Below are 10,532 nucleotides of genomic sequence, written 5' to 3' on the forward strand. Positions count from 1 at the left end.
ATGAGGACGGATAAGGTTATGTAGGCTACAAAACTGATTGGCCGGGAAGAAAAACAATACTGCTCAAATAGATATGTAGTTATCTGGAAATGAAAATGCATCTATCTATGCATGTTTAACTCCCTGCAAAGTCAAATGTAGACCATAAAGAATTACCACACAATAAGCACAATACAGATGGACGCTTGCAAGTGTATTATAAAAATAAGAGAATGCGTAATATATGTTTAGTCAAATCATATTATTGTTGTTTCAAGCACTGTCAGCAACCAGCATCTAGTTTGTTTTTTTCCGAAGTTACCAAATCCCCTTCAGGGATGTTATGTACACAGTACACTCCACCCAAGGGAAAGGCAATTTATCTTGGCTATGGCGGTTTTAACCAGGGGTCATTAATGGTTTTGCAAAATGCAAATAAGTCCTATAGTCCTAAGTTTGTTTATTCCCCACATGTTCCAGACACACCTGCCTCAACAATATATTTCCTGACAGGTCACTGAGAAGCAGGACACAGCTTCATCAAACAAAAGAAAACACAACTGAAAAGGTTTGTCTCTTTTATTCTGCTCAAATATAATTATATTTAATCCTAGTAGCTTAAATAATTGTCTCATAGTCAATGACAAGCCTGTTTTGCATGAATCAGTAGGCCTTTTTCAATCTACATTCCACTTTGGATAAATCAACCGAACGATGTTCCACCAACTCTGATACCTTGACTCAGAATATCTGATTTTACCCAGTAGCATCTACACAGGGTTTGAATATGGCATAGCACTAAGAGCGAGTACTATGAAAGACCGAAAATCTGAAAAAAACACCTAAAGAATATATACATGCATATGACACTGTTGTCAAAACCCATGCCATCACATACACACTTGCAGACGGCATCTTGGAAGTTTGTTTACCATGTGGTGTCCCATTTCATAGGGGTATGTTTTCACCCCTAGCCCTTACTAATAGGTTTCAAGGGCCAAGGGCTAGGGGAAAGGGGTAGGGGTCAAGACAGAGAAATGGGATTCAACCTTAGCGTCAATAACAACACCAAAGGCACCTGACCAAGCGTCCGTATTTTACAAGATGGGAGTGAGAATGTTATGGTTTCAGTTGTGTTCCTTCTTCTTTTTCTGCATTTTTTGCTTTCTGTCATTCTCCATGTTTCCTCCCCTGGTCTTGTGTTGTAGTTTCTGCCTTGTGTTCCCTTGTGAGTGTCTGTATGTTCTGTTTCTTATTTTATTTTGATAATCTGGGTTTCTTTTCTCTAGTTTTACTACCGACCTTGTGTTTCCCGCCTTTGGGATTGTCGTCCCCGTCCTGATGTGATTCACCTGTTGTATCATTTGTTCCTCGTTAGCTTCCTTTGTCTCTTGTCAGATTCTTTTGTGTGTTGCTGTGTGTGTGTTCCTGTCAGAGTGATCTACGTTTGGACCTTTTCCAGTGGGGTATATTCCCCTGTCAGTTTTCCCCTGCCTCTGTGCTCCTGTTTTGTACTCCTGTCTTGCCTTTTCTATTGGACCTTTTGGATTTAGGATATTTGGATTTTGGACTTTTTTTGTTGTTGCATTCTTTGGATCCCTTTGTTGGTGTTGACATTCTGGTTTTGTGAAAACATCTCTGTCCTCCAAACATATCTTTCTCTTTTCCACCTTGCTTTGTTTTCCTCTGTGCGCATGATGTTGGTATGGATGAACATTAATTTAGGCATTTCACTGACTATTTAAGGGCAAATATGGGTCTGACATGAACACTTACTCACATCCTATGTTTTGTCTGTACGCCACTTCGGACGAATTTGCAGCACAGTTTTATCAATGATGCCCCAGGTCTGAAAAGTGTTACCTACAATGACATAGATATCCTCTACTGCTGTGCATGCAGATAGTACCCAGAGGTCCGCGTATACCTGCCTACCTACTGGTCTACCTCACTTTAGAAGGGTTAAAAAAAACGTCCCTCTTTGTAGGAAATGCAACCCACAAACAACGCAGACTTTTGTCAAAAATCATCACGTCTGGTTTAAAAACGGCAGTCCACATTACAGATGCTACGTCTTCTATTTTTTACCGTCTACGGGTAGATGTTGTAACTGCTAAATTAATGTTGACAACTTTACCCTTCTCACTTTCTTCAACAGGCCATGTTTGTCAACTCTTCCTCCTCCCTCAATGTTACGCTCGTCTTTACTCCCATCCCATCCTCCATCTTTAATCTCTACATGCAATGCCTGAAATCTGTGGCCAGCACTGTCCTCTATTCCATCTACACATTTACCAACCTCCTCCTACTCGCCCCTCTCTACATCCTCATCCTCTACATTGGTGTCCAACGATGGAGGCATCATCAAAATATGAGCCACACTGACTTCTTCACCTTCCACATGATCGCTGTGGAGATTTTTGGTATTTCTGGATCATTCATCTACTGTGTGGGCATGTACACCAATGGTGAAAACCTGTTATTGTTGGGGATGGTTGTTTCATGTGTTATTTTCCCTGGACAGACTCTGTTTCACAGCCTCACCTGCGTGGAGCACTACTTGGCTGCTGTTCACCCCATCTCCTACATGCGGCTGCGAGAAACCGGAGGGATAAGGATCAGAAACATCAGCATTTTGTGTGCTTGGCTGCTGTGCTTCATATGGGTTGGGATAACATACTTGTACTGGCCTGGCTTTCCTAACGTAACATTGTTATACATGCTGGGCTTCTCATTTATTGTTACATCTTTCTGCTGCCTTTCTGTTGTCCGCGTTCTGATTCGTCCAGGGCCGAGGGAAGTGGGAAACGTCAAGGAGCAGGTTGACCAATCAAAGCGGAGAGCTTTTAACATCATCAGGGCCATAATGGTAGTTCTGTTGTTGAGGATTGTTGGGCTTCTGCTTAATTGTGGCTTCGTCCAATTGTATTGGTTAGATTGGGAAAACGTCTGTGCATTGTTAGATGCTGGGATCATTTTGACGGTGCCCAGCAGTCTGGTTCTGCCTCTTTTGTTCCTACAGAAGACAGGAAAACTGGCATGTTGTAGGTGCAACACTGAATCAGGATAATGAGTCAAGTAAATAGAGAGCCAAGTGCCAATTAGCAGCTGCCATTACTAGTCCACATAGTGTGTTATTAACCATGTGTTTCATTGACAGCTAACTCTTACCAGTTGCGCAGCCACGATGTTGTGTGCATTGTCATGGACGTAGCCACTTTCCTGGAATTAGTTGCGCGTCTAGGCAGGCATCGACCTTTTGGTTGCCTGCCTAGATGCGCAACTGGTTCCAGGTTGCCAGCTTTTTTGACCCACCAGTTCTAATCAATATAGAGGCATGTGTCACCAGTCTACGAACCAGAGCCATGAACTTGGCAGAAAAAAAAAGCGCAAGTTGCTAGTGCAAAGTTTGCAATAGCATGTTAATTAACAGTTTAGAAATGTATTGTATAGCCTACTTTTCAATTGTAATGCAAACTACACTTTTATTAATTTAGATAGAGATATGACTAATAATAGTAAGAGTGGGTATCAAGTGGAACCACAGCAGAAAAATGCAATTACAATCCAGGTGCCACAACTATCACAGGAAATCTGCAATTTCTACGATTTAATCTCAAGACCCTGTCTCACAATTAACCCTCATGTTGTCTTTAGGTCAAATTTGACCAGTTTTCAGTTTTAAAAAAATTTCACAAATAATGGGCCGTCGAAATAGGCGCTGAAAATGTCAAAATTTAAAATATAAAAAAACATAAACAAAGTACCCACAACACTTAAAAAGTGACACAAATATCATAAAAAGCGATGATAGTGTTGAAAAAAAGTGACCAAAATGTGAAAAAAGAATTTTCATGGTTGACAGGAAGACAACACAAGGGTTAACATATATGGTTCCTTATATTTATATTTGAGGTTGTAAATTCATATTTCACCTACTTTACACATCTTTTTTGTTTTGTTTGCCATGTACTTATATTCCAGTTACTCAGATTGCTGTGTACTTATATTTGATGTGCTATTTGGTTTGCTTTCTAACTTGTGTTGGTTCATTAAACCGTTGGCTTCTTTACACACCGGACTAGCAAATATTTTACAAGTTGGGAGTTGCTATCGACCTATATGTAAAATCGTGCTGATCTTTATTGGTCAGTAATGTTTAATTTGAACATCAACCAAGTAATCTGCCTTTAACTATCTCTGCTATGTCATGTGTATGCATTTGTATCTAACTACATGTTATTAGAAACTAATACTGTAGCTGTGAAAAAGTCCAAATTATTGTTCTGGTGACAGGTTTGAACACCTCCATAGCTCTAATGGAACGTGTTAAGGACTAGTAACAGAATAGAGGTTGTGCACAGTGATAAATAATGGGAAATAACACTGTGACATCTTTGACTCCCTCAGTGAACTGGAGTCATGGGCAACTCACACACTAAATCAAAGATGATGTATTCTGTCATTTGCATGACCACTAACTGCGGCTACCTCCGTGCCTTCTGGAAACACATTGCTTCTGTTTTCCATTTGTTCCTGTTTCTGGCCGCACCGCATTCATGACACTGTCACAGACGATTAATGATTAGTTTAAGAGAGTTTTTTTTTAAGTGTGAGTGATTTTTTTCTACTTGTTTTGATCATCATGTGGATTAATAATGTCCAAGATATCTTACCTGATTGGCTATCTGTTGGTGAACATATCAAAACACAATAAGCAAACGATAAATAAATATCAATAACACAGCTCATAAAGCCATCTGTCATCCAGTTCAATAGGATTACTTAATTAGCTTTGTATCACGCACTAAAGCTTTAAATAACTTACCACTCTGAAACGTCTTGTTCCAGTCTAGGTTGCGAACCTGGTTCAGATGGTTCTGCCTGTTTCCCGGGATCAGACTCAGTTTTGAACATGGACAGCTGAGCCAAGGCCATGATTATCAGCTGGGTTTGTTTTGGCTCACACTAGCTTGCTTGCCAGGGCCCTACTCTGCTTCTGACTGGCTAGTAGTCCTTACTCAGGTACTGTAAGGGCCCTCATACTCTGCTTCTGACTGGCTAGTAGTCCTTACCTAGGTACTGTCAGGGCCCTCATACTCTGCTTCTGACTGGCTAGTAGTCCTTACCTAGGTACTGTTCAGGGCCCTCATATCTGCTTTCGACTGGCTAGTAGTCCTTACCTAGGTACTGTCAGGGCCCTCATACCTGCTTCTGACTGGCTAGTAGTCCTTACCGAGTACTGTCAGGGCCCTCATAATCTGCTTCTGACTGGCTATAGTCCTTACCTGGTACTGTCAGGCCCTCATACTCTGCTTCTGACTGGCTAGTAGTCCTTACCTAGGTACTGTCAGGGCCTCATACTCTGCTTCTGACTGGCTAGTAGTCCTTACCAAGGTACTGTCAGGGCCCTCATACATCTGCTTCTGACTGGCTAGTAGTCCTTACCTAGGTACTGTGCATGTGCTACTAACAGCAAAGATGGAGAATAAGTGAGATGCCTCACTCGGTAACTAAAACGCAGTGCTCAACACACAAAACCTATTCGGGTACAACCTATTAATACAATTATGTCCCTATTTCTATTTATATCTATTTGTTCCCGTTTTTATTTATATCCATCCATCCATCCATCCATCCATCTTCATCCGCTTATCCGGGTATCGGTGTCGCTGTGGGCAGCCAGCATCCCATAGGGTAACCCCCCAACATTCCCCCCATCCTTCCCCCCCTACCCCACATCAACGCATCTCCGACTTGGGGTATTCCCGAGGCTGCCCAGGCTCTTAGGTGTTGGTAGTATTTATTTTCCCCTAACCCTCCCTTCCTCTCTAATGTCCTGGTCTCCCAGGGCGGCTGCCTCCTCCCTCCCAGCTGGACGTCGCTGGACCACTCCCTAGGCCGAGGCGCCCAGGAGCATCCTTTCGCCAGGAGGCCGCGAACCACCTCAATGGTCCTTTCGACGCAAAGGTAGCAGCGGCTCTACTCCTGGGCTCCTTCGGATGGTGTAGCTCTCACCATGCTCTATAGGGATGTACGCCAGCCACCTACCTGAGGAAACCCATTTTCGTGTCCGCTGTTACCTGGCAGTCTCTTTTCTGTGTCATGGGGACCCAGCCTTTCATGGACCGTAAGGGAGGGTAGGATACGAAAATGCCGTGTGATTGAGAGCTGCCTTCTGGCTCCAGTCGCTTTTCGGCACAAGAGTGCGATTAAACGGAATTAATCACCGCACCGCTGCTTCCCTTCTCCGACCAATCTCACGCTCCGTGGTCCCCCTCACTCGCGAACAGACCCCAAGGTCTTAAACTCCTTCCTTGGGGAAAACACATACAACACCACACACAAACACACAAACAAACCACACTACACCACACCCCTTAAAACACAAAAAAAAAAAAAAAAAAAAAAATCAAAATAAAAAAAAATAACACTAAAGATACCCAACACAAGAAACAAAAAATAATAAATATTAAAAATAAAAAAAAAAAAAAACAAAAAAAAAAAAAAACACCAAAACAAAAAAAAGAAAAATAAAAAAAAAAAACAAAAAAAAAAAAAAAAAAATAAACAACAACAACAAAAAAAAAAACTAAAAAAAAAAAAAAAATACAAAACAACAAAAAAAAAAACAACCCCCACAAAAAAAAAAAAAAAACACAAACAACAACAGAGAATTTAGAAAGCACCACAACAAAAAAAACACAACAAAAACAAAAAAAAAAAAACACAAACATAAATAACACACAACAAAAAAAAACAAGCCACCCTCACTCCTCCACCCCGAAGCAACAGCCCCTCCCAATCCGTGTTTCCCTCCGCCCTCCACACACCCCATGCGCCCCTTCAGATGTTAGAGGTGCTTGAATTCCCCCTCATTTCCACAGCGCTTTCTACCTCGGCTTGTCTGCGAACCACGCCCACCCACGGAGTGCCTCCGAAGGTCCCACAGCGACCGATGTGCCATCATGGACCACATTCATTTCCCGCCCCACCAACAACCGCGGCCCAGCACCATCCGAAACACCCTCCCGAGGCCTCATCCAAACTGCAACCTCCCGTCCCGTCCCTTGACGTGGGACGTCCTTGGTCGATATGCCTGATCCAGTAAATATTGTACAAGAGCATCTAATTCGCGCGTGACAAGCGCCTCCCCCTCGGCGCTAGGCCCCCCCCCTCACCCCGGGACAACCCGCCACGTCCACTAGCTTACCTGCCCCCGCAGACCCCGCACGACACAGCCATCATCCAGCTTGGTCATTCACAGAGACTTGGCATGCCCCTAAGCAGGACCCCCTCCCCCCCCATCGCCCCACACCTCCCACAATCTGCTCCTCCGCTGCGACCCCGTCAATACCGCCTTCTCCGAGTCCACAAAACACATGTAACTGGGGGCAACTCCCAGGCCCCTGCGCACAGAATCCCCTGCCGAGAGTAAACGCATCTGATCTTGTTCTGTCCCCCTCCCCAGACCCATGCACCCGAACTCGCCCGCATTCGCGCTCTCCCCCGCCTTCACATCCTAGGTCCTCGCCCTCCACTCCGGCCGAACCCCCTGCCTTACCCACGCCACCCCCTTGGCACCCACGTCTAACTACCCGTTACAGTGCGCTGAGACCCCGTTGTGTTTATATCCTCCTGGTAATTTTGGCAGCGCGACAGGCGCAAATGGGTCCCCCTTCTGAAGAGGGGACACACACCCCCGACGCGCACTCCCTTAGGCCCGTCCCCCAGACTTCCACGCATGTTGAAGAGCGCTGTCAACCAAGACAGCCCTCCACACCCAAGCTCTGCATTCTTCGGACGACTCACTCCCTGGGGCTGGCCGCTGTGAGATTTTTGACTACCTCAGCGACTTCCACCAGGGAAATTGACGACAATCCCCCATCATCCTCCAGCTCTGCCTCCCAAAGAGCGGGTCAGCGGATGATTAGGAGTTCCTCAAGTGCTCCCCCACCGCCCTATTACCCTCAGTGAGGTCAACAGGTCCACCCTTACTGTATACTTGGAGATTCCTCGCTTCCCCCCCTGAGGTGGCGAACGGTTTTCCAGAAGCACCTTGGTGCCGACCGAAAGTCCTCTCCATATCTTCTCCGCACTTCTCCCACACCCGCTGCTTTGCTCCTGTCACAGCAGAGCTGCAGCCCTTCGGGCCCGTCGGTACCCTGCAACTGCCTCCGGAGTCCTCCGAGACAACATATCCCGGAAAGACTCCTTCTTCAGTCGGACGGCTTCCCTGACCACCGGTGTCCACCAGGGTGTTCGTGGGTTCCCGCCCCTTGAGCACCTAACCCCTAAGACCACAGCTCACCGCCGCAGCTTTAGCAATGGAAGCTTGAACATTGTCCACTCAGTTTCAATGCCCCAGCCTCCACAGGGATGCACGAAAGCTCGCCGAGGGTGGAGTTGAAAGTCCGTCGGCAGGGGCCTCCTCCAGACGTTCCCAGTTTACCCGCACTACCCGTTTGGGCTTACCAGGTCTGTCCAGAGTCTTCCCCCACCCCCTGACCCAACTCACCACCAGATGGTGATCAGTTGCACAACCTGCCCCTCTCTTCACCCGAGTGCCAAAACATACGGCCTCAGATCAGATGAAACGATTATAAAATCGATCTTTACCTTTGGCCTAGGGTGCTCTGGTACCAAGTACACTTATGAGCATCCCTAGGTTCGAACATGGTGTTTGTGGGACAATCCATGACTAGCACAGAAGTCCAACAACAGACAACCACTCTGGTTTAGATCAGGGAGCCGTTCCTCCCAATCCCCCTCTCCAAGTATCTCCTCATTGCCACTGTGCATTGAAGTCCCCCACGAGAACTATGGAGTCCCCTACTGGAGCCCCATACGGACTCCATTCAAGGTCTCCAAGAAGGCCGAATACCGCGACTCTTGTTTGGTGCATATGCACAAACACAGTCAGAGTTTTCCCCCCCATCACCCGCAGGCGTAGGAGGCACCTCTCGTCCATCGGGGTAAACTCCAACGCAGCGGCGCTCCCGGGGCTTGTGAGTATCCCCACACCCCCCGCGCCGCGCTCACCAGGGCAACTCCGGAGTAGGACAGAGTCCAACCCCTATCCAGGAGAACGGTTCCAGAACCGAGAGTGTGCGTAGAGGTAGCCCCACCAGATCTAACCGGTAGCGCTCCACCTCCCGCACAAGTTCCGGCTCCTTCCCCCACAGAGAGGTACATTCCACGTCCCCAGAGCCAGCCTCTGCCGCCCGGTTCTGGTCCGTCAAAGCCCCTGACCTTTGCTGCCACCCATGTACAGCAGCACACCCGACCCCTTGGATCCCCCCACGTGGTGGGCCCATGGTTGGAGGGAGAGGTGCCACGTCGCTGTTGTGTGCTGTGTGCCCGACCGGCTCTTGCAAACCGGCCCCACCGTCGCTCACGAGCCCCCCGTCTGGGCCTGCTCCAGACGGGGCCCCGGGCTTCCTCCGGGCGGGGTCCCTCGTTCCCTCCTTGTTCTTCCATTGGAGTCTTTGAACCATTCTTGGTCTGGCCCCTCCCCTGAGACCTCTTTGCCATGGAGACCCTACCAGGAGCACAAACCCAGACAACACAGCCCTCAGGTTCATAGGGACACACAAACCTCTCCACCACGATAATTATATATATTATATATAATATATATTATAGATGTATATATTTACGTTTCATTTTTTATATTTATTTCAGTATTTATTTTTTGCACATTAAAAGTGAGTTATCATCTTCCATACGCTTTGCGTCATGATAGCAGCGCACTCTGCTGATGAAAGGCGAGAACATCTTTTTTGTTTTTTTCATCTTTTAGTATCAAAAAATTGAAAAATATATTACAAATGTACAGTTGCTTAGAGTATATAACAAACAAAACACTGAAAAAAGAAACGCTTACACTATACATGTCAAAAACAAAACATAAAGCAAAAATCTGACGTTTTCTCACAAAAAGAAAAAAAAACGTGTTAAAACATCATTAAAAAAAAGTTAAACCATCTTAAACTTAACACGCCCAAACACCATTTCTCAATCATATGTACACTACAATTGAAAAATCTAAATCCCTCCCTCCTGTACTCTGCCTCTGCAATGTGTTTTTTCTTTAATATTTACAATCAAAAACATCATATTAATCACACAATTCAAATAGTATGTACCCATGTACCAACACCCATATATACACATAAACAAATAAATTACCAAACTCAGGTGCAATCTCAAAAGAATCCTGAAAAATATTAAACCCACGAAATATAACCAAACAAAAACAAAGGTTTGCAATAATAATAAAGATAAGTTTTTGAATCCCATCTCTCAGAAAATAAACAAAAATAACCAATACCCAATGAAAACCAAAAAAATACTACTGGATCCTACATTTCCCATCATTCAACTCCACCCTTCCTGCAACCACATGTGTGTTGTGCTGCCGAGTCTCTCCACCAGATGGAGACACATCTCCTTAAATTAATTTAACATTGATTTTTCCATCACAGATCAACCTTTAACCCTCATGTTGTCCTCGGGTCAAATTAACCTGTTTTCCTATATCAATGTTCTTT

General features: G+C 45.3%; 1 pseudogene; it reads left to right on the top strand.

The window, feature by feature from the left end:
* The window catches only part of LOC116673702 (gastrula zinc finger protein XlCGF8.2DB-like), a 325,201-nt pseudogene that overhangs the window by 269,132 nt on the left and 45,537 nt on the right, over positions 1-10,532 (top strand).

This window comes from Etheostoma spectabile, chromosome 24 (assembly GCF_008692095.1).
Source record: "Etheostoma spectabile isolate EspeVRDwgs_2016 chromosome 24, UIUC_Espe_1.0, whole genome shotgun sequence".
NCBI classification, from domain to species: domain Eukaryota; kingdom Metazoa; phylum Chordata; class Actinopteri; order Perciformes; family Percidae; genus Etheostoma; species Etheostoma spectabile.